Below are 23,760 nucleotides of genomic sequence, written 5' to 3' on the forward strand. Positions count from 1 at the left end.
ATTTGTATCCAGAGAAGATGGCACATGACAACAAAGGGAAAGATTGGCGTGATGCGTCTACAAGCTAAGGAACACCAGAAGCTAGCTGAGGCAAGGAAGCATCTTCCCCTACAAGTTTAAGAGGGAGAAACAGTCCTACTGACACCTAAGTTTTGGACCATGAGACAATACATTATTGTTGTTCTAAACCACCCAGTTTTGTGGTATTTTGTTACAACCACCCTAGGAACCTGATAAAGATTCACCTAATTTGAATTTCTGATAATTTGGACATGTGTCACACATCTCAAGTTAAAATTTTTCATTAAATATACTCAAAAATTTAAAAGAAGAATATATGGCTCTTATAACTGCTGTATCAACCCTGTTAGTGAAATCCACTTGCACTGTTTAAACCATTCTAGATTTTTTTAAAATTTTCATCACACTAAGCCATCCCCAGACTTACTCCTTGGCTTTTCAATGGCCATGATTACTTTGTCAGAGGCTAGGAAGAGACAACTAAATTTCTTCAAATTGTATACATGGCAAAATGGAATGGCTCTGAGAAAGTTTTCCTAGGAAACAGGAAAGTGTGAGAGAGCTTTGAGGCACCCTGACGACATCTTCGTGACTGTTTTGCATCTCCCCTCCCTTTTCGGTACCTGATTAACCTCAAGGTAACCTCAAGGTAAACTTAAAGAAAAGATCTACCCATTCAATACCAGACGGAACAATTTCTCCCTATGAATCAGAAGCAGCAAGTTCTTTTATCTGTATGACAACTGCCTGTTTAAGACTTTGCATCAGCTCTCTCTTCAGTATCAGTCAGGTCCCTCCTGGGTAGGATCCATGAGTTTACAATATGGTCAGTAACAGTAACAGGAGCATTTACGGGACATAAATAAATTCCAGAAAAAGAGAAATTTATATTAAGAAAACGTTTTGCCTGGCTGGTGTGGTTCAGTGGTTGAGTGTCGACCTATGAACCAGGTGGTCATGGTTCGATTCCTGGTCAGGGCACATGCCCAGGTGGCAGGCTCGAACCCCAGTCGAAGGAATGCAGGACGCAGCCAGTCAGTGACTCTCTCATCATTGATGTTTCTCTCTCTCCCTCTCCCTTCCTCTGTCTGAAATCAATAAAAACATATTTTTAAAAATTAAAAATTAAAAAAAGAAAATGTTTCAGCTACAAAACAGAAATATGCCCAATAAATATGAAGCTAAAGTTGTATAAACAAGTCTGCAACCCATAAGCTAGCTGAGAATCTGCTAGTCATGTCAAAAGAAAAGGCCACAGGGAGGAGATGGCCATGGTGTTTGCTTTGATGAAGGGAAGGTTAGAGAGCTCTGTACTGGTTCTTCTGGAGCCACAAACTGGTTGGGCCACAGTAATTGCTAAATACATGAAGGACGGCCACAGAACACCGTAAGCATGGAGAGCTCTGCTGGGTGTTCCTTTCCCTTCACAGGGAATTTCCAAATGGTTGCTTAACTATTTAGTGACACCCTGGTTTTAATAAAACCACTCCAGACCGGGTCTAACACAAACATTCCTGTGTTTAGGAAGTTTAGCTAGTAATATAGAGGGGTGATCAAAAAGTCCCCAGAACTGAGTTCAGACCAAACAAAGGCCAAGGAGCTTATGAACCGACTAGGTAGTCATAGCATTTCTAAAACAGGTATAATCTCATTTTATTTTTCCATCTTTAAATCAAGAAAGGGTAGGAAAATGAAAGTGCTGACAAAGATGTGGCAAAACAGTCCATACTCAGACGATGGACATAAAAGATAAAGTAGTATAAGCATTTTGGATAAACTTTAACAAATTTAACAATCTATGCAAAGAAACTTGAAAATGTACAAACTCCAACCAAATAATTTTACATTAACATTAGGCAAATAATGATAGAACTGAGGGGAAAACTTGTTTTGGAAAAAAACTGAATGTCTACTAATAGAGAATTAGTTAAAATCGATAGCTCCAAATAATAGAATTATGCTACCCCTTAAAATAATAAAAAACTGTGTAAGGTGCCCAGGCGGTGTGGCTCAGCAGTTGAGCATCAACCTATGATCCAGGAGATCAGGGTTCAACTCCCGGTCAGGGCACATCCCGGGGTTGCGGGCTCGATCCCCAGCAGGGGGCGCGCAGGAGGCAGCCAATCAATGACTCTCATCATTGATGTTTCTCTCCCTGAAATCGATAAAGACATACTTAAAATTTTTTTTAAAAAAGGAAAATTAAAACAAAATAAAACTGTACAATAAGACCACATTATTCAATGAAAAAAACACACAGAAAATTGTATATAAATCTGATCTTCTCAACTATATATTTTTAAACTGTGTATAAGAGTGAAATGGTTAGAATGAAACAAAAATGGTTCTCTAGGTAAAGGAATTATAGGTAATTACGCCCTCTTTTATATAGTTGTCAAATTTTATTTATCACAGTGGCAGGGGGATGAGATAACCCCACCAACACTACCTTATAAAAATATGATGCCGAATTCTTTCAACCATGAGAAACAAAGCTGCCCCGGCCGGGTGGCTCGTTGGCTGGAGCATTATCCCGTACACCAAAAGGTTGCAGATTCAATTCCCAGTCAGGGCACATGTGGAAGACAACTGATCCATGTTTCTCTCTCACATCAATCTCCCCCCGCCCTCAAGAAAGAAAGAAAGAGAGAAAGAAAGAGAGAAAAGGGGGGGGAGAGGGAGGACTGTCAGAAATCTGCCCAGAGCCTATTTCAGTGGTCTTCTGCTCCTTTAAAATAATATGATTCTAAATAACAGCGATCAGTCTGTGGCAACACTGATAGGATCACAGATCTCTTTTTTTTAACCTTCTAATAGCTTAATAAAGTCCAATTTTGCAAAGCAAAGTGAATGAAAATCTAGTTGTATAATGAGACTTACATTCACCTAGGTCTTTTACAGACAACAAAGTAAAGTTTTTCCTGGTTTCTACACTGGAGTAAACTCCTAACAGACTCCCTAACCTACAACTTTCCCAGAATAGTAAAGACATCAACAGTAATCTCTGTTATCACCAGTAAGCTGCTACTGAATGATGCCCTGAAAGAGAATTCAGTAGAAATCTCCCACATTTCACAAACCACTCCTACACTTCAGCTACCCTCAAACTCAACCAACTTTTTTTTTAAAGACTGGCAGAGGCATGAACAGAGCTCAAGGGGTTAGGAAAATAATGGGGGAGAAGATAATCCAAAATAAGTATGTGTTAGCTTGCATTTTTTCCCCCTCACAGAAGGAAAAATACATTTTTATAACAGATAAAAAGTGGGCAGTGTTTTGCAGCCAAAATAAACTATAAAGTTAGGCAAAGCTAGGAATGAGGTTAGAATGAGTTGAGAAAGCTAAAAGAGAAAGCTGTTTTTTGTTGTTCTTAAGCTTAAGTACATATTCCACTGAAAATGAAGAAATGACAACTAATCTGGTATGTAACATGCAATACTCACAAATACAGGATCCCAGAAAGAGCTGGAAAGAGCCCCTCATCTAAACTGCCTCCCAATGACATTCAGAAGTCATTACTAAAAAAGAAGTATTTCTATCAACTGAAGAACTTCTGAAATTTCTTCTCAAGTGCTCAGCTATTATTTCAGTCATTACTACTGTCAGATGACAACAAAAAAATCATAAAATCTTAGACCTAGAAAAATTCTTAGAAATCATCTGCTCCAGTCCATCAGCTGATCCAGATGTAACCAAAGAAGAATATTTCTGCTGTAGCAGTAAAAAATGCGACATAAATTTAAGTACAAAAGAACTTAAGACAGGGGTGATATTGTGCTGTGTCACCTTTTGGTGCAGGGAAAGTTATGAATATGCGTCACTCCAGAAAAGTCACCCAAAAGTTTCCAACCATCCGCCCGTGTATTTCACTCAACATTTCCTCCTCTCTGACCTGACCACAATATATAACAAAAGCATGTTACCCCCTAAACAGTTTTTAACAGTCTAAGATCTAAGGCAAGTATTTAAACCCTCAAAACTTCCACTTTCTCATATGCAAAATATGTAACGAAAGTACCACTCACATACTTCTTATTACAAATATTAAGCTAAGAAGTGTAAAGCCACCAAGCCTGATGCCTGGTATAGAGCAAGTATTTAAACGCTAGTTGTTCCATGAAATTATTAGAACAGGAGTAAAGGGGGCTGGACAAACAGTAACTGACACATTAAAACAGGATGAAACACAGAAACACTACATGGACCCACAGCACCACTCCACGCACATGAATAGGAACGACCAGGAACTTCAGGACAACGAAACTACAGCTGGAAATGAGACAGCCTCGTTCAGTGAAACACAAATGAAAATTTTTAAGAAACAAATCCACTAACATGCATGTGACTCATCTCCCCTGATGGGAAGGATTCTGAGTCACACACAAATCTCCCTCTATAATGGAGAGAAAGTTTCAGAATGTTCTATACAAAGAATAGAGTGTACAACTTCTATTCGTTTCAAACTGCTTATGAAAGATAATTTTTAGTGACAAATGTTAACAAACTAAAGAAAGTTTACTACTTTAATAATGTAGGTAAGTTAAAACTATGAACCAAAAAAACACTGCCAAGAAAAGAGTCTAAGTGACTTTCTACAATAATTAAAACATGTAATTAAAATAAACTTTACCCCAGTCTGCTCCAAAATACAAATTTAAATCAAAAGACTTAAAATTAATGCAACTTTACAGAATACGGTGGTGCTTTGCTATTAAATACACAAATTTACCCCAAAAGATATACATATAAATGAAGTCTACTTTACTAAATCCTACAATTTCCAGTCCTAGAAAGACAATTTCCTTCCACATTGGAAATTCTACTTAAGTCAATCATAGATTACATTCACAGATCTAGCTAGACAAAAGGCACCCCAAGTTCAACTATCCCCACTATACAGTAAAAGTACAGGATAAAGTCTAGGGAAAATGCAAAGGTTTATTCAGAAGATAGAAACAAACCTGTTTCTGAGAACTAAGAAAATAAAAGAATCTCCTTGATGGCATAAATTATGGTGTATATCAGAATTCCAGATTCCTGCCCCACCCCAGACCCAGTGAATTAACACCTCCCCAGGACATTCTGATTCTGCGCCAGGACTGAGAACCACAGCCTCCCTGCAGTAACTATATAAATTTTTGCTCCCTTCCTCCTCTAAACAAAGAGTAGTTTGTTTGGTTTTGGTTAGTTGGTTGGTTGGCTTGCTGGCTGGTTGGTTAGAAAAATCTATGACCTTGTGGCACTTATCACAATGCCAATTGTGCATGCTTTAACTTCCAAACTAGACCCTAAATTTCCTGAGGGCAAGAAGGAAGGTTACTATTTTCCTGGGCACCTAGCACCAAATCATGTCAGCAAGAGTACTCTAGTAGATGGTCAACCAGTAAAGTAACTTAGTCCAATAAAAACAAAATATTAAGAAACAGCTTAGGGAATTACCTCCCATGCTTTCCTGTTCCCTGACCTGAAAAACAACTCCCAGATGGACCATTAGTCTTGTGAGGGAGAAAGGAAGAGAAGATCATCTGGGGAAACTCTAGAAGTAGCACATGATCCTAAGTTAGAAATGCAAGAAAATCAAGAACTCAAGAAAATTCACTAGGGAAGAAGGGAAAACACAGATCAAGGGCCTAAGAAGTATGAAAGTAAATAATAAGGTAGAAAAAGAACGGTGGTCATTAGACCATTCTACACAAGAGAAACAGAATCTCTTCTGTGGTCATAAAATAAATGTCATACAAGATCTTTTGAACCAAGACACAACTGAATTCAAATTCCAGCTCTAGTAGCTAATAACAATACTTCATTCATGTGCCACAGTTTCTCTCTTAGAAAAAAAAGAAGAAAAAAATGACGGGAGGGAGGGAGGGAGGGAGGGAGGGAATCAATGAACATATCCTTGGGTGAGGATTTAAAAACAAAAAAACAAAAAAAACTCATACCCTAACTGGGGTATAGAAGAGGCATACCTTATTTCACCAAAACATAATGCCAGAAAATTTTGCTGAGGGCAAAATTTAGGAACCAGAGGTACATTTTGGAGGTCAAGAGGCTAGCTATTTTATGTGAGTAAAGTTATCTGAAAAGCATGGAATCTCAAAGTCCAAAAACCACTGGAAGCTCACCTGGTATGCATTCAAAAAAGCTTGGCCCCTACCTAGGAAGAACATATTAGTATTTCTAATAGCAATCTAGAATTTAATATCAAACAATCAGCACAGGATAAAAAGCAAGAAAAAAATACCTTTTGTTTCTAAGTTAGCAAGCTTAGAAGGAAAACTTAATGCAAAAATCAGTTGTTCAAGTTAAGCATCAATTCTCTTTTGATAAGGAACCGAGGAAGACAGTTAAACTGGTGACTAAAATCCCTTATTTCATACTGAAACATCTCTATGACTCTAACATATCAAACTCCATGACAGATAACAAATGTCAATTCTATAAGTACATAACCCTTTGTGGACAGACCATCTTTCATGTTACAATACAATTTTCAGGGAGCATGTGCGTAGGATGCCCAAAATGTACTATCTTTTAACGGAGCAGGAAACTGTGGCCTTGGTGGGGATGGAGTAGAGTGAACATACTGGTTTTCAGAAGGGTTCATTTTTGGCAGAATGACCGTGACACTCTACCTCAAACATTCAAACATACACCAACATTCCCATGATCATAACTGATGTAATTTGATACTTCACATGTCCAGCAAGTTAAAGCAAATTACCCAACTTCTATCAAATTTCCTTTTGCCTCCGCTAAAAACTAGTTAGCTGTAAGAGAAATTAAGCACCTTGGACATACTCATTAATCACTGGAGTTCCCAAAATTATTGTGGCTATCAGTCATGCCCCTGGATACCACGGGAGAGAGGTATAAGGTATGACTTTAAATTAATGAGATGGGTGATTTCCAAAGTGGCTGAACAGCAGGGAGGGGAAAAAGACACACAGAATGAAGAAAAAGGTACCAGCCTGCCATAGTACCTGGGAGCATAGCTGAATCTCGAACCAAACATTATTGAAGCTGCTCACGAAGCACCCCTCAAAAATTACTAAGGTATTTCTTTTTTTAACTCGTTCCCCAAGCACCTAGTACAGTGCTCAACATAAACTGCGCAATGAGCGTCGCTTAGACTGATTTTTAAGTGTCCACTTACATAAATGGGCAGTCCATGAGCTCTGAGCTTACAGAAGGGTAATCCCAGCCCATCCTTTATTAATGCTCTCAAGGTTCTAGAAAGTCCTTTCCTCCCCAACTCCTCATGGCAGATACAGTTGCTCTATCATCTGTTTCTACCTAACTTTGTTCAAATCTTTTTGTTCAAGTCTTTCTAATGACATTTACCATACTGGCTCATTTTTATGTTTATAAATCTGCCTCGATCCGTGAATTCTAAGCTCAGGAAAAGAGCTACACATGCTATTCTACAGTGCTGAACCTCCTGTCACTTCTTAAAAGCTAATACTCAATATGCTTATGTCTCACTTTAAAAACTCATTTCTCTCTGAAATTTCTCAGGAGACTAAGCGAAGAAAAATTAACTAACTCTTAACCAGCCCAAACCTGAAACTAAAATTTAACAAACACAACACTCCAACCCCGGAGAATTTAACAAAAAAAACTCACACAACACTGTCAGGCTCTGAGATTACAGTAGGTTTTCCCCCATCATAAAGCTGCCATTCTGTAGGTTTTCCCCCATCATAAAGCTGCTGTTCCGTAGGTTTTCCCCCATCATAAAGCTGCCGTTCCACATGATACAACCAAGGTCCCAGACCATTTTAGTCATATCCAGTCACATACTTCCCGAACACAATGGGAAAGCTAAAAAAAGAAAAAGTCTCAAGCAGATGCCAGCAGTCTCACAGTTAGGACATCTTTTTCAATTTGTCATTTGTTCAAAGACAGACACTGAAAAGAACCAAGAACAAATTAACCATTCATCTTAGAAATGCATCCACACCAAGAGAAGCATTTTGATGTCAGAATTAACAAAACATGTAGTCTACCAACTTATCCAACTTTGGAGCTCCCTAACTCTTTCCAAATTGCTAAATAAAAGAAAACTCTGTACCTGTAACATTTATATTAATAGTCTATTTCCCATCATCATTCTATCACCAGCTACACCTCACTACAATATTTTTATTTATGTATGGGAATCTTTTTTGTTAATTAGGATTGGAATAAAAGCTACTATTTCAGAGAAAGGAAATGCAAAATGATCATATTTCTCTTCTATATTTTTACTGTGCAACTATTCACAAGTTCTCGTTTTGTTTTCCCCTCATTTTAAAGCTCCACACATTAGCAATTCAATTCTACCACAAAATACAGTTTTACAAATGAAAGGCAATCTTTACAACAGTTTAAATTAGGCCCCTGTCAAAGTCTATTTACATAATACAAATCTGAAAGACAAGTTCCAATTACACACTGGCCACAGCAGTGCTGAGTGAAATGAAGGCTGGTTGTGAAGGCACAGTAAGAAAGTCAGAAGTCTGGAAATAAACCTTGAGTTCATCAAGATCAAAATATAAAAAAGGAATTACACCCCCAGTTTGGGCTAAAATAGGTGCCTGTATTTCCATTTCCATTGAGGTGGTAAAAATGAAAGAGAAAACAATGACAGTTTAATAATTATAATAAAGTATAATAAAAATATACTCTTTAATAAAGAGGTATAATGTGTAATGTAAATAAAGCTACTCTTATGATTTCAAAAAGAAATTGCAAAGACAATTTTAAACTATCTAAGTAGTAGAAAGTCAAGTTGCTTAAGCATGTGGGACCCTGAAAATAAGAACACTTGTGACATTCTCTTGGTCAGCGAACCCACCGAGCAGAAAGTGACCCCAAATGAGAGGGCCTGACCACACACTGCCATCCTCCGCCCAGAGGTGAAACCACAGCAACGTGTGTTCCCGAGCACCGTGCCTGGGTCGAGTGGCTGCCCCTTTTCTCAGTTTGTGCCTCCACACGCGCTGTCTTCTCGGCAACCCAAGGGCCTGGGATCAGTCAGGCAGTGCTTTGCTCCTGTTCCTCACTGTTACCTGACTTCAACTCCATTCCCAGTTCCTTTTCTCCCAATGGGAAAACGTCTTTCTGATCCAAAACAACACTTTCAGAGGATCTAAGAGTTTTGCATCCCTGAATGAAATCAAGAAGGGTGACTAATGCAAGCAGTGGTCTCTGAACTAAAAACCATCCTATAAATCTCCCCAAGCCTGAGCTACATGTACACATTAACTACTACTAATCTCTAAGAAATTAAGCCTACAGACTTCCAGTAAGGGTCAGTTCTGAAGTTCTGCTCACCTTCAACCCAACAACAAAAATATAAACAACCCAATTTAAAAATGAGTGAAGAATCTCAACGGGTGCTCCTCCAAAGAAGATATATAAATGGCCAATAAACACATGAAAAGATGCTCAATTTATCACTAATCATCAGAGAAATGTAAATCAAAATCACAATGAGATACCACCTTACATCCATTAGGATGACTACCATTAAAATAATAATAACTATTGGAGAATGCGAAGAAATTGGAATACTTATGCACTGCTGATGAAAATATAAAAATGGTGCAGCTGCTATGGAAAACAGTATGGTGGCTCCTCAAAAAAATTAAAAACAAAATTACTATATGATACAATAATAATTCGTTCTTTCAGGGCCTAGCCCATAATATGCTGTTTCTAATGTTTACTGAACAGAGTCCCAAAACAATGTGCCCTAGAAACAAATCAAGTTAGCCTCATGCTTACATACTTTCCCCTAAAAGTTTCTACGCTCTGTTTATACAAAATGTTGATTATGAAATTTAATTGCACTTACAAAACACAGCAAAGGGAGATGCAAATAACTTATTAGTGCACTAAATAACTCATGTATCCTAAAGCAGGAAGATACGAGAACTGATTTCTTTATAGGAACATACACTGGGAAGGTCAATACTTGCTGTACAGGTCTTCTTTTACCTCCCAATGCCCCATCCCATACCATGATCTACGCTTTAAAATATTCTTTCCAGTAACAGCTACAACTACAGGTGAAATCTATCAACATGCTATACACGGTAGGTATTGTTTTTTCCATTTTACATACAAGAGAACTGCAGCTCAAAAAAGGCTAAGTATCTATCTAGTCCAACATCACAAAAACTGGTTAAGAGGGATCAAGATTTGAACCCACGCTCACAAAGCCACACAATGCTGTGGGGATTTCAGTCAGGTCCCTTCACTTCAGGACATACAGCACACTAACAAACAAAGGGAATTACTTCACTATTAAAGAGTACAGGTCTTAATGGAAGATCCAGAACAACAGTTCATCCAGTCACCCTCCTTTGTATTTTTAAATTATTCTGTAAATAGTAGCAGCAGCAGCATACAATCCTTCCTTCCAGAGACATCCTAACCATCCTTCATTCTTCCTTAAAGGCTACTCTGTTAGCAAAACCTAGAAATGCTTGCAATTCACAACAAAAGAACCTTGGATCTAGAGTGAGAATGATTTGGGCCAATGTTCTGGATCCTTTCTTATGAGCAATACAGCCTATACAAGCATCCTAGCTTATTTAGACCTCAGATTGCTTAACTGAAACATGGAGATAAAATTTCCCTCATAGGACAGTGAATAAAGTAAACAGCATCCAACATACAGTAAGCACTCAATAAATCTGGTTTCCTTCAGCCTGTCCCAACTCTACCAGAATTTTGTCTCCAATTTTTGCATCCACACTATGTTAGAATTCAAATAACTAAACTGGTCCCCTGTACAATCAAGATAATCAGATTGTTGTCAATCCCTCATGTTCTGTGGATACAAAGTTCCCAGCCAAAATTAACAGTTAGCTGGCAGCCAAACCAGACTATAATCTGGGTGTTTTTAACCACCCAGTTCAAAGACTGGGCACTTAATTTGACTGAATCAGGGCACATACCTTTCAGGAGAGTATCAGTAGAGACAGCAAAACACCAAGACAAAAAGTTTGAGTTGGGCCCCAGCCGGGTGGCTCAGTTGGTTGGAGCGCCGTCCCGTACACCAAAAGGTGGTGGGTTCAATTCCAGGTCAGGACACGTACCCAGGTTTCGGGTTCGATCCCCAGTCAGCTTACGTACCAGAGGCAACTGACTGATGTTTCTCTCTCACCTAGACTCATCCTGTGTCACATTAAGAAACCCTATGGTAACACTTTAAGGAAACACAAAACAGACCTTACACAATGGCAAAGCAGACTCACCAGTGTGTCACAGCATAGAGCATTCTAGATACAATTATTTCAAAAGGCCATTGCCACATAAAGCCCTGCTATATAACCCTACGTAAGGTTACTAAGAATGTACTAACACGAAGACAATAGCCGGAAGGAGGCAAGTGCAACCAAGGAAAGCAGAACTTCAAAGGTACCTAACAATTTGCCCAACAAAAGTAAATAACTCACTGACTGGCTTTTCAACACAGCCACAATCTAACCATTCAGTCATGAAATACTACTGAGTCCCTACCATGTGCAGGGGAGTAGGGGCTGGGAGAGGTGTGACACTAGCCCAGCAAAGGAAGTAAGACAAGAAATAAAATTTATAATAAAAGATAGAAAGCAGCATGCCAAAATGTTTGAGAAATAAGAAAAAGAGATTACATACAACTGTAAGAATAAAGGAGGGTTTATATAGGAAATATCCTTCAGAGCTCATATCAAAAGCTACGTCAAATTTGGACATACAGGGAAGGGAAGGAACATTCGGTGTGTCCCCAGAGTCCAACCTCAGCACTGGCAATGCAAAGGGATCAATAGATATTTCTCAAATGCATGAGTGGGCAAAAGCACATGTTAGGAAAAAAACAGTTTTAAAGGCATGTCAGGACCAAACTGTGGCAGCCTTACTCAGATTGCATTCTGTGGGCAGTGAGGAACTACTGATGTTTTTACACAGGGCAGTGATATGGCCACAGCTGCGCTTCTGCAAGAATAATGACAGAATAAAATGGATGACAGTTAAAAAAGGAACTTTGCCACTTAATGTACATTTAACATCATCAACCTTATCCGCACGTAAGAGGAAAATCAGTCAACTAATGGTGAACCTAAATCCATGAAACGAAACACTATAAAGCCATTAAAATAATTATGTAGGTGCCTGGCCCACGTGGCTCAGCGGTTGAGCATCGAACTAGGATCCAGGAGGTCGCGGTTCAATTCCCCATCAGGGCACATGCCCCGGTTGTGGGTTCGATCCCCAGCAGGGGGAGTGTAGGAGGCAGCCGATCAATGACTCTCATCAATGTCTCTCCCTCTCCCTTCTCTCTGAAATCAATAAAGATATATTTTAAAATAATAATAATGATTACTTAGGTTACTTATAGCATATAAAAGTATAGTCATGAAATGTTTTATAATCTCATAGTCAAGAGTATATAGGATATGATCACATATGGCATATACATATGTGTGCGCACACATACACACACACACCCCCTCTACATATTTTCAAGTTTGGAAATAATAACACGAAATTGTACCCCCAAAAATTTTCAAGTAGTGTCATTTATGCATATATGCACTTTTTGTTGTTGTTTAGGTGTAATTTCTGAATTTCTAGAGGGACTACATATTACTATTATTAAAAATATGACCAATGCCCGGGCTGGTGTGACTTGGTTCGAGCGTCATCCCTTACACCTAAGGGTCTCGGGTTCAGTTCTCGGTCAGGGCACATACCCAGATTGCAGGTTCGAGCCCCAGTCAAGGCAAATATGGGAGGCAACCAATCGATGTTTCCTCTCACACTGATGTTTTCCCTCTCTCCCTCCCTCTCCCTCTCCTTGGGTGAGGGTTAAAAATAATTGTCATTTTGGCTCAGTGGTTAGAGCGTCAGCCCTCAGACTGAAGGGTTCTGGATTCGATTCCAGCCAAGGGAACGTACCTCAGTTGCAGGCTCGATCCCTTGACCTGGTTGGGGTGCGTGCGGGAGGCAACCAACTGATGTGTTTCTCTCACATCGACGTTTCTCTCTCCCTTCCATTCTCTCTGAAAAGCAATGGAAAAAATATCCTCAGGTGAGGATTAAAAAACCAAAAATAATAACAATCATATACATATTTATATACATATATATATATGAACTTGCCCCTGTGGATTTCAACAGGCATCAGGGTTCAAGGGAGAGAACAGTTTTAATATTTCCTCTGAATTTCCTTTAGTATTTGGGTCCTGAGGTATGACGCGGATGAACCATTACTCTTATTTGGACTCAGGAAAGAAAATTCTCCATTATGGGCAAACATCCTAGTGAACTATTAAAGTGGTAATCTTCAGGCTGCCATAAGCACTTTTGGCAAAGCAGCCAAAATAGTACTTTACCACAGGGCTGGGGGAGGGGGCGGGGGGGAGTGTATTTCAGAGAATCCATGAGCTTAGGACATAATGTATACAAATGGGGCCATGAAAAACAGTGGACCAATTGTTCTTGGGGCTTCAAATGAAAGCTTTCAAGATGATGATCTGAATTAGGAAGCAACACTTTTTATATACGCTGCCAAATGAATTATTAAGGAAGTACAAAATTTATAAAGGTATTCAATTACCTGAAACTATTTTCTTCACAAAAATCAAAATAAACAGGAATGCATTTTAAGAAGAAAAACAGATCCTCAGGGGGCAAAAAAGAAATCATTAAAATCTATGGGGGGAGGTGAAAAAACTATCCACATAAAACCAAAAATAATTTTTTTATAAATCATAACATTCTTGTACTAGTATTATTTAAAAAAAACCCTAACATATGTGAGAATAACCCCAAAACTGCACAGATCAGTTATTTGTGCAGCTTTGTTTAATTTTCCATGTCTACTTTGACAGAAACCTCAGATTTCATACAAAAGTGCTTAATATAGGTTTATGGTCCTATTCATGTAATGATTCTGCTGAAAGGAAAAAAGGCTACTCAGCAGTCATTTGCTCTACGCTGAAGTTGTCTGTTCCGTGTCCTGGAAACATACCAGGCCATGATTTAGAGACATTTCATGGTTTACAGTATTATACACTGGGGTAAATATGCCATATAAAAATCATGAGTAAGAAGATAATAGTTTGGTAGTGACTTTCAAGACAACTAGAATAAATATATTAAAGTTAAGCACGAGTAGATTTTATCATGTATGAATTATGTCTCAATGAAACTTTTTAAAAAATACGTATACAGAGAATGGCACAATCTTACTAATTTGCAACAAATCCATGTTTCTCTCTCCCTTCCTCTCTCTCTAAAATAAAAAGATCCCCATTCATGATAAAAACTTAATTAAATATACACGCCAAGCTCTCAGAATTCCTCTCCTTGTGCCATCACTTACTAAGATTTCTCCAGCAAGGTCAATCAGACAAAGATCCATGAACAGGTTGCTCTGAATGGCCGGACTACACACAATGATGAAAAGGAACCTGCGTGTCCTGTCTTAGGAAGTCGCCCAGACTCAATATTTATTAAATGGTTCTATTTATTGCTCTGTATTAGAAAAAGAAAGATGTCTGTAGTGATGTGGTTGGCAACAACAGGAAGAAAATAAATCAATTATTCCAACCAAAGTAGGAAGGAAGAAGTCACTGCAACTTTGAGGAATCCTCACTGAAAATTTCCTGTGGCCCATTTCATGTCCAAAATCATCAATTTTACAACCTTCTCCAGCCACCCCTCTAAGCACTCACTGAAAAGTGAGTCATTAACACATTATTTCACAGAACAAACGAACTCAAGGGCAGAAGGAACGCGGCCACCTGCTCAAGGTCACGCAGCTAGCTCTGTGACAGAAACGGGGCTGAACTGGGACCAGCGTCTCCTTCCAAATCCAACTATACAACTTTGCCAAGTAAAAGCCACTGTGTTGGGGGCGCAGGGGAATCAGGTGGCAAGTGGTGGTGAGGGAACTAGCAAAGGATTCAGCTACAGTTACTATTATCTCCTAAGGAGTGAAAAAGAAAGAAAAAAATTCCCCAGAAATTAGCATGTATCTGTTCATTTGCCAGTCACTTCCTGAGCCTCAAAAGCCCCACAGGAATTAATGAAGGGCAATTTGCATTTAAGGGACCACAGGAAAGAAAGCTGCAACACGGTTCACTGAATCACCCACGTCTTTCCCCAACTATCCTGAACCCAGTGTCTTTCAGTCCACACAATTCCATTCCCTTTGCATTAAGCAGATGCACGCCCCTCCCCCCAAAAAAACACATGCTTGATGTGAGCTAAATTAGGCACAAAGCTGGGGGCTGAAGAAAGATATTTAATACTGCATGGTGCATATCTGCATTTTCTCACTGACGACCCACTCCTTATCCCCTAACACTTCAGTACTGCTGAAATGAACCCAAAAATCTGGTTTTTCAACTTCCAAAATAGGTTAAACATGAACTAATTGTTTGCAAAAGCACATCGAGGATGTGTGTAAATGTTAATTATTAATGTTGATCCGCAAAGCTCCCGCATGTGAAAATACAATTCTATACTGGCAAGCTTCTGCCACTTTCAAGCCACAAACACAAAAGCCCTGCAGGTTTTTAAGAATTCTAGGAAAACTTTAAGGGCAAACCACAATGATTTTTCTATTTACAATAAGAACAAGCTGGAATTTTAAACTGGCTGTTTTGGATATAATTGTATCAGCGGGGGGGAAATGTGACTTAAGGCATACACAATAAAACTAGAGTATGTTGACAGTCACAAAGTCCTGGATGAAAGTTATAATTAACTAACCTGAGAGGAGCAAACTAAAATCTCTGAACCCCAGTTTCCTCATAAAAAAGGTGGGGGGGGGGTACCTATTTTATAGAGTTATTGTAAGGAATTAAGAGACTGTAAATGAACACACCATGTGCAGGCAGACACCCAGCGCAAGTTTCTTCTTCCCTTTATAGTGACTTCACTTTTTAGAGAGCACCTTTTAGGAAACAGCCTGCCTCAAAAGATCCCTCTAGACTGGGAGTCTTTTAAATACACACTATCCTATGCTCTAAGCATACATACAGCACCATTTCAGCAGAAGGGCCCAGGCAAAACCTTGGTCATTCCTGTCCACTGACTCACATATATCCTTAATTCTCAGAGAGCGCTCCTCAGCCAGGCTCCAAGGCCTCATGGGACCAAATAAACAATCGGAAGTCCTCTTCTCAGCTCTTGTTGCCCCCTTTTTCCCCTAAATAACTCGCAAACTGCAAGGTCACATCCAGAGTTCCTTGTTATTCTGAGCACAAAGTATCCAAGAGGCAAAAAAACACTTTCTTCCAGCTTTTAAAAGGTAACAAATTACTTCTATGCAATGCCACAGTGGACCACCCTTTCCCCACTCCAGAAACCTATCTACTTTAGACAGGGCAGAAGTCAACTGGCAAGACCAGGTAGGTGAGTTGTTTACACATACCATTTCAAATTACACTAAGTGTTTTTAGAAGTGGCTTGTAATTTACAGAAAATGTGAAATCTGCAAAAAGCTGCTGTCATATCTGCCACCTTTAGCATAGTCATCACCTGGGAAAAGGAATGCACCTAAAAATCTAAGTTGATACTGACAGTATAATTCAGATTTAGAAAAATATTCATGTTCAGTTCACTTTAACTGAAATGATCAGCCCACCACAATCAAAATGCAAAATGATGTCCCCTTTGAACAAAATGTCACATCTACCCTGGCGGGGAGAACATGTCCTAAAATTTTCCCAGGAGCTGTTAATGGACATAACAAAACCACCCATACTCTTAACCTGGTTCTCCTGTGATCAGGGCTCCAATTTTCAAAAGACCATAGTTTACAGAAAGCTGTGTTAACCACCACAAGCAAATGAAACTCATCAGCCCAGAAACTCACCAACTAAACAAACTCTCTAAAAATACTAACTCCTTTTATTAAAAATAAGGTTAAAGGAATATATATACATTGCAGAATATTTGGAAGATCAAAAAATACCCTACCTACCATCTCATACCTCAAACATAACTTAATACTTAGTAATAGGCTCCTTCCAGGTTATCTTGTGTGTATCACGTGTGTGAAGTACACGCATGTGAGGCAACCCTGCATCACATTAAAGATCAGATAGCCTGGCCCTGGCCCGTGTGGCTCAGTGGATAGGGCACTGGCCTGCGTACTGAAGGGTCACAGGTTTGATTCCCGGTCAAGGGCATGTACCTGGGTTGCAGGTTCAATCCCCGGCCCCGGTCGTGGCATGTACGGGAGGCAACCAACTGAAGTGTCTCTCACATGGATGTTTCTCTCTCTCTCTCCCTCCTCCCTCCCACTATCTCTAAAAAACAATAGAAAAAAATAAATCCTTGGGGAGGGTACAGGGCAGAGGGGAAAAAGGGGACACCTGTAAAAGATAAATTTTAAAAAAATAAAAATCAGATAGCCTTAGAGACTGGAAATATACAACACATTTCACTAATAATATTTTTATCATGCTCAGAAAAGTTTTCAGCATGTGTGGACTCCTAACTGCTATAAGATACAAGATATTGTTTGAGGTCACTACTACCTTCCCTCATTCATACCTAATCCTTCACAGTTATACCTAGTTGTTGTTGTTCACCACTGTCATTATTATTACTTGCTACCATGCCATGTGCCCCTCCTTGTGCTAGGAGCTTTACATATCCCTAATTCCCACAATAACCTCCAGCCCACCCTCCCTTCTCTACAATTTTCTAATTCTTACAATCCAGTCCAGGCTTCATCCCAAACTCCAGGTTTGCATACCCAAATACCTAATATCTTCACTTAAAGTCTCACATAAGAGCATCTCGACAGAAGTAGGAAAAGCCTTTAGCAACATTCAATATCCATTCATGGTAAAAACTCTCAACAAACTAGAAATAGAACAGAACTTCCTCAAATTGATAAAGAACATCTACAAAAACAAGCAAACTAACTATAAATAACATATTAATGGTGAAACACTAAATGTTTTCCCCCTAATATTAGTAAAGAATGTCCTCTCAAAACTTCTACGCAGCATCATACTGGGGGTCCTAGCCAGTTCAATAAAGAAAAAAATAAAAGGCACACAAACTGCAAAGAAAGAAATGAAACTACCTGAATTTGCTGAAGACATTACTATCTATGTAGAAAATCCCAAAGAATCTTGGAAAAGGCTTTTAGAACTAAAAGTGAGTTTAGCAAGATTGTAAGATACAAGGTCAGCATACAAAATCCGATCCTATTTCTGTATACTAGCATTGAACAGTTAGGAAATTGAAATTATAAAAGGATCACTTACAACAGCACCAGCAAACATAAAATAGAGACAAAATAAAGACTAAAGAAATAACAATGGCCCGGCCGGGTGTGGATCAGTGGTTGAGTGTCAACCTAGGATCCAGGCGATTGGGGTTCGATTCCCAGTCAGGGCACATGCCCAGGTTTCGGGCTCGATCCCCAGTCGGGGGAGTGCAGGAGGCAGCCGATCAATGACTCTCATCATTGTTGTTTCTCTCTCTCTCTCTCCCTCTCCTTTCCTCTCTCTGAAATCAATAAATATATTTTAAAAAATTAAAAATAAAAATAACAATGTACTCAGTGAAACTTAATTTTACCCTGGTTAAAAAAAAATTTTTAATCAACTATAAAAAGATAATTGGACAAAAGGGAAAGTTGCATATGCACTAAACATTATAGAATTCTTAATTTTCTTAGATGTGATTGTTGCAAGGGTCAGCAAACTTTTACTATAAAAGGCCAGACAGTTCATATTTTCAGCAGTTGTGGACCACAGGTATCTTGTGACTACCCTACTCTGTCACTGTCCCACGAAAACAGCCACACACAACATATAAACAAGTAAGCACTACTGTGTCCCAATAAAACTTTATTTATAAAAACAGGCAGTAGGCCAGATTTGGCCTGTGGCCCACAGTTTGCGGACGCCTAATGTAGACAAAACTACCGTGATAGAAAGCAGAATAGTGGTTGCCCATGGTGAGGTAGGCAACGGGATGAGGGCTATGGGGGGAAACTTCCTGGAGTGATAGAAATGTCCTCTGTCTTAATTGTGCCGTTACATGCACGGATACATTTGACAAAACTCATCAAACACTATATACTTATAATGAGCATATAAATAATATCTCAATAAAGTTGACTTGTTTTTAAAAGGTACTCTTTCAAGCTGAGAGGATCAATGATGTGAGAAGCACTGATTGCCTTTGGAGTCAAAATAATCTCAGTTCAAATTTTAGCACCATAGTTTAATAGCTACGTGACCAGTCAAATCACTTCTGGGTCTGTTCCCTCATCCTAAAATGGGTTACTAACACTTGCCTCATAGTTTTTTTTAAATTAAATAAGAAATGTAGGTAAGACACAAAATATAACATCTGGCACAGAAGATGCACACTCCCCTGATGTGAGTAAACCAATGTAAAAAATAATAACTTAAGGAAATGAGTAAAGCGCAGACGACACTATCTTCTTTTGTACTCTTCTGAAATAGTCTAACATTCTTTCACTCACTGTTTACTGTGGTTTCACCTGACTTCAAGCATTGGTATCCAGTCAGTTCCTGTGATTTCACAGTAACTTGGGTCTAACAGCAAGCACTGTGAACTAAAATTTGTTTAGAGTTTAGAAAAACACTTTAATGATAAATACTGTAAAAGGAAATATGCAAAGAGCCAGAAGTAAAAAGTATCCATTTTCCCAAGCAAGAAGATTAGCAACAGAAATTGCATAATATTTTAATTACCTTTTATAAAGAAAGGCCAAAAAAGTTAGCTGGATGTTTTCCCCTTTTAGACTATGATTTGAAGTTAATCCAAACCAGAAGCCAACCAATAATGTTAAAAAATGACAGTATTTGTACAGCGCTTTATCCCATGTGATTTTACAACAGTAGTACGTAGCAGATAAGATTAATATTAAATTTTTTATTTTATAATTAAGGATACTAAGTCTGAGGTAGATGAAGTGGTTGGTTCAAGGACACACAGCCAATAAAGTCTGGATCTGAAGTCAGATATGTGGCTCCGTATCATGCGCTTTTAGTAGTCATCACCAGAGAATTCTCTTGGGTTCTGTGGAATTTTTTACGTAACTCCTAGGTGCACGTCCCTAACTTGAAATCTTTAGTTATCTAAAAGACATATTAATTACAGTGTGACATACTCTCTTAATTCCTAACCGTTCGGGAATAGCCGGCCAGAGGCTGAGGCCAAATATGGTATCTGGTACAGTCAGAAGTCAAAGCTGAAAAGGACTGATTTCTAACAGAAGAGTGTACAGAGTGAAATAAATCGTAAATCCCTCAGACCTTTTCCTTCAGACATCCTCATACCCACATCACACAGACACACTGATATCCACCTTCCCCACCATCTTCTACTCTTCACATCCCGATCAGCCCGAGGACTACAAGACCACACGTGGGAGAACGTGGGAGTGAAACAAACTTCCACTAGCAGCTGCTTCCTCTCTCCCCATTTACAGAAGGTAAGACAGCCCAGTGAGTGACTGAGGAGCACTGCCTCCAAATGGATGCCTGTCCCCGTCGGAAAGAACCAAGGCCACTCAAGTGCACTTAAATGTTAACTTTCAAAAAGGGGATTATCAAAACTCCAAGTGTGTTCATCTAGCTTTGTCAATGATGTTTTTCCCTTCAATCTGTGAGTCTGATCAAATGTAATTTTTAAAGTTTATTATAATCCTTCATGGTTAAAATCCTCACTTTATAAGAAAACCAACTGATATCCTTATGTGTGTTTTTTTAAATCCTTATTTAGGATACAAAATAAGATATAAAATCCTTATTTTATAAGAAAACTAATGGAAAAGTGAGCTTCAATATACACAAATGCCCATTACAGGTTAATATGTCTAGAATGTATCTATTACATTTGGTATTGTGACTATTCTAAACTAAGCTGGTAGAACTGATTTAAATCACTGCTTCCTTCCGTAAATGGTGACACCTTCAAAAAAAATGTTATCTTGAAGGGGAAGTGAGTGATTTGTTCATGTCTCTGAATTGTACTAGCACTATATTAACCTCTAGTACGGTTCCATCTTAAGCAAGTTTGAGAAATGCAGTTCCAAATCCATATTTCAAAACTAAGGTAAAATAAGGAAGGAAAGCTGTAACTGTGTAAATAAAAACTGAAAACAATCCATTTCCTAAACACTATAAATGCAGAGTTCTACCCTACCAAGCCACTCTGCAAGTCCCACTCAAAAAGACTAACAAGTGATTGCGAAAGTAAAAGCTGTTTCTATTAACATTCAGTTCAACTAGCATTTTTAAAATATTGTATTTGATTAAGACTCAGTTCTCAGAAGGATTCCTTATTTATGAAAGAAACAGCTAAACTCCTATACTCAGAAGCAATAGATTTTTAAAAATGCGTTTTTAAGTCATATAAAATATATTAAAATTCTCATCATTACAGTGACCAGGTAATAGGCACCTACTTAATGTTGGGTACACAATTTCATTTATCCCTAAAAACACTGTTAGTATACTACCACACCTTCCATGGTAGGAAACCCAAGCTCTGAGAAGGTAAGTGTCCTGCTCAAGGCTACAATAATCAATGAAAGTGTGGGGATTTAAACTCAAATTTACCTAGCTTCACATAATGTGTTCTTCTAAACTGTGCTACCTCCCCATTTCGCAACAGAGAAATAGGCAGAGTGTGAATAAATTTGTCCAGCAGTCTTAATCGTTTCACCAAAAAAGGGAGATAATTTCTGAACCAGAACCACTTATTGAAACCCGTAGCGCACTATTTCAACCTCACTTCTTTTCAAGAATTAACAGATTAAAAAGAAAAGTTAGAAACCCTTCTAAAGTAAACTAAATTCCATCAGAGATCTGCAAGGGAACTGTCATTTTGGACAAGTTCCCAGGGTTAGTGGTTCTATGTGCACAACCACCAGCGAGCACGAAGCACATCACCCAATTCAAACACATACCTGAACACCTGCACTGTTTTAAGACTCCTTCCTGGAAAAGAGGGTACAAAAATAAGGCCCATCACAAGCCTCAAGGAGTCAGACTAGAGGAGGAGTCCACTTATACTGCATATAATGTAGTCACCATTAGTCAGGCAAATAAATTACGTGTGAGAAACCCTAAAAGAAAAGTATGAACGAACGACGAGCTATCACAGCTCAGAAAGGAAAGCAACTGGCCTACTTGTCACATTGTGTTGTAAGAGTGTGTTTACATTTCGTTCCTCCCTGGCAACCCCTTCCAACCCTGTCAATCTCCTGCCCCACCATCCCACTACACAGGAACACACAACCAAGAAGGAAAAAAGTGACCACTTTGTTGCAGTTTACTGTTGTAGTTTAAAAGTACAACGCTTATTATTTGTTGATATATGCATTACACTTGATATAAGCATTAAAGAAAGAAGCACCATGCTTAAGACATAAGGAGATTTTTCTTTCGCTCCCACAGGTGAAGAAAGTTGGCCTTTTTAAAGCAAAATGAGGCCAATCAACCAGAAAAACCCAGAACACTTCTCTAGACTCCTCTTAGCATGAGAAATCAATCAAAGCAATTGCCACACACACACACACTTTCTCCATTTCTTCTTTTTCATTTAGCAGACAGCAAAGGGATGTAACAACTGACATTCACAGGTCCTACTCATTTCCTTTCACTAGGAATTTGATCAACGTTTCAGCCAGTTCCAGCTGGAGGATCTCAATAAATTATTCTCACATGATAAGCTAAATGAACCATTTTCAGAAGAATCACGCACTCAAAACTTGACAAGGCTCGCTCTTAATGCCGCCTGCAAATCCCCGAGAGGCCGGGAGGAAACACAAGAACTGCAACAGTGATTGGTCTCAACTGATCCTACCTCCTTTACAAACTTGCAAAAATAAAATAAAATTTTTTTAAATCATCGTTCAAAAACAGCAGCACTTGTCCTCATCTGGGCAACTCAATGTTTTAGAAAAACAGAATAAGCGGCTGCTTCTGAAAATAAAGCGGAAAAAGAAAAAAAAAGGGCACGTTGCCTTTTCCTGAGGCAATAAACTCTCAAAACAGCTTCACTGAGCGCACAAAGCTCATCAGAAGTACACTCCAACTCCCCCTGGGAGTCCTAAATTCACAGCAGGGCAAGTATGATGTAATCATTCTGCTCTAAGAACTAGTTACCAGAAAGAAATTAATTAAGAAACAAACAAAACCTGTGTATCCTTTCTCCTGAGGTAAAAACACTGTGAGGGTTCTCTCCCCGTGTGGCTTTAAAAGTCTTCGCACACTGGCCGGCGTTTTTTTTTAAAAAGTGTCCGTAAACCGTGTTTACAAATAATAAAAAGTTTGGGCTGGTCTCAAGGAGGGCTGCGCTGGAAGTCAGTTCAGAGTCGCGCCCACTGCGGGTCCCCTCGGGCCGCGGGTCCCCGACCCGCACGGGTCCCCGGCCGCGCCCCCGGGAGCAGGGGCCAAAAGCGCCCCCCGCAGGCGGCCGCGGCACCGGAATGCGGGTTCGGTCGGGCGAGAGGGACCCGCGGTGCAGCCGACGCTCCCCGCCCCTTGCGGAGCCGAGCCGAGGAGCGCGGGGCTGGGGTCCAGGCCTCCAGGGCGGGGGGCCCGGAGGGGGCACGCACGGCGCCGTGAGGCGGCCGCGCCCCCCGCCCCGGGAACTGGGCGGCCCCCGAGGTCGGGCTGCGGCCCGGCGCCGCGGCAGCGGAGCAGACAATGCGGGCGGGAGGAGGGGGCCGCGGGCCGGGCGGGG

The 23,760-nt window shown here is 39.5% G+C and overlaps 1 protein-coding gene across 7 annotated transcripts in view; it reads right to left on the minus strand.

The window, feature by feature from the left end:
- Window positions 1-23,760, minus strand: part of AKAP13 (A-kinase anchoring protein 13) — a 201,514-nt gene that overhangs the window by 177,329 nt on the left and 425 nt on the right. The window contains exon 1 of one of the 7 annotated variants that reach the window (XM_081124331.1): window positions 23,213-23,258. The exons of 5 other annotated variants lie outside the window; for them this stretch is intronic. The gene's annotated coding sequence lies outside the window, so the exon portion shown is untranslated. Of the gene's footprint in view, window positions 1-12,954; window positions 13,059-23,212; window positions 23,259-23,760 lie in introns of those variants that run through there. One more of the 7 variants, XM_081124330.1, reaches the window with a different exon arrangement.

The sequence above is a fragment of the Miniopterus schreibersii genome, assembly GCF_964146895.1.
Source record: "Miniopterus schreibersii genome assembly, chromosome: 22".
Classification (NCBI taxonomy): domain Eukaryota; kingdom Metazoa; phylum Chordata; class Mammalia; order Chiroptera; family Miniopteridae; genus Miniopterus; species Miniopterus schreibersii.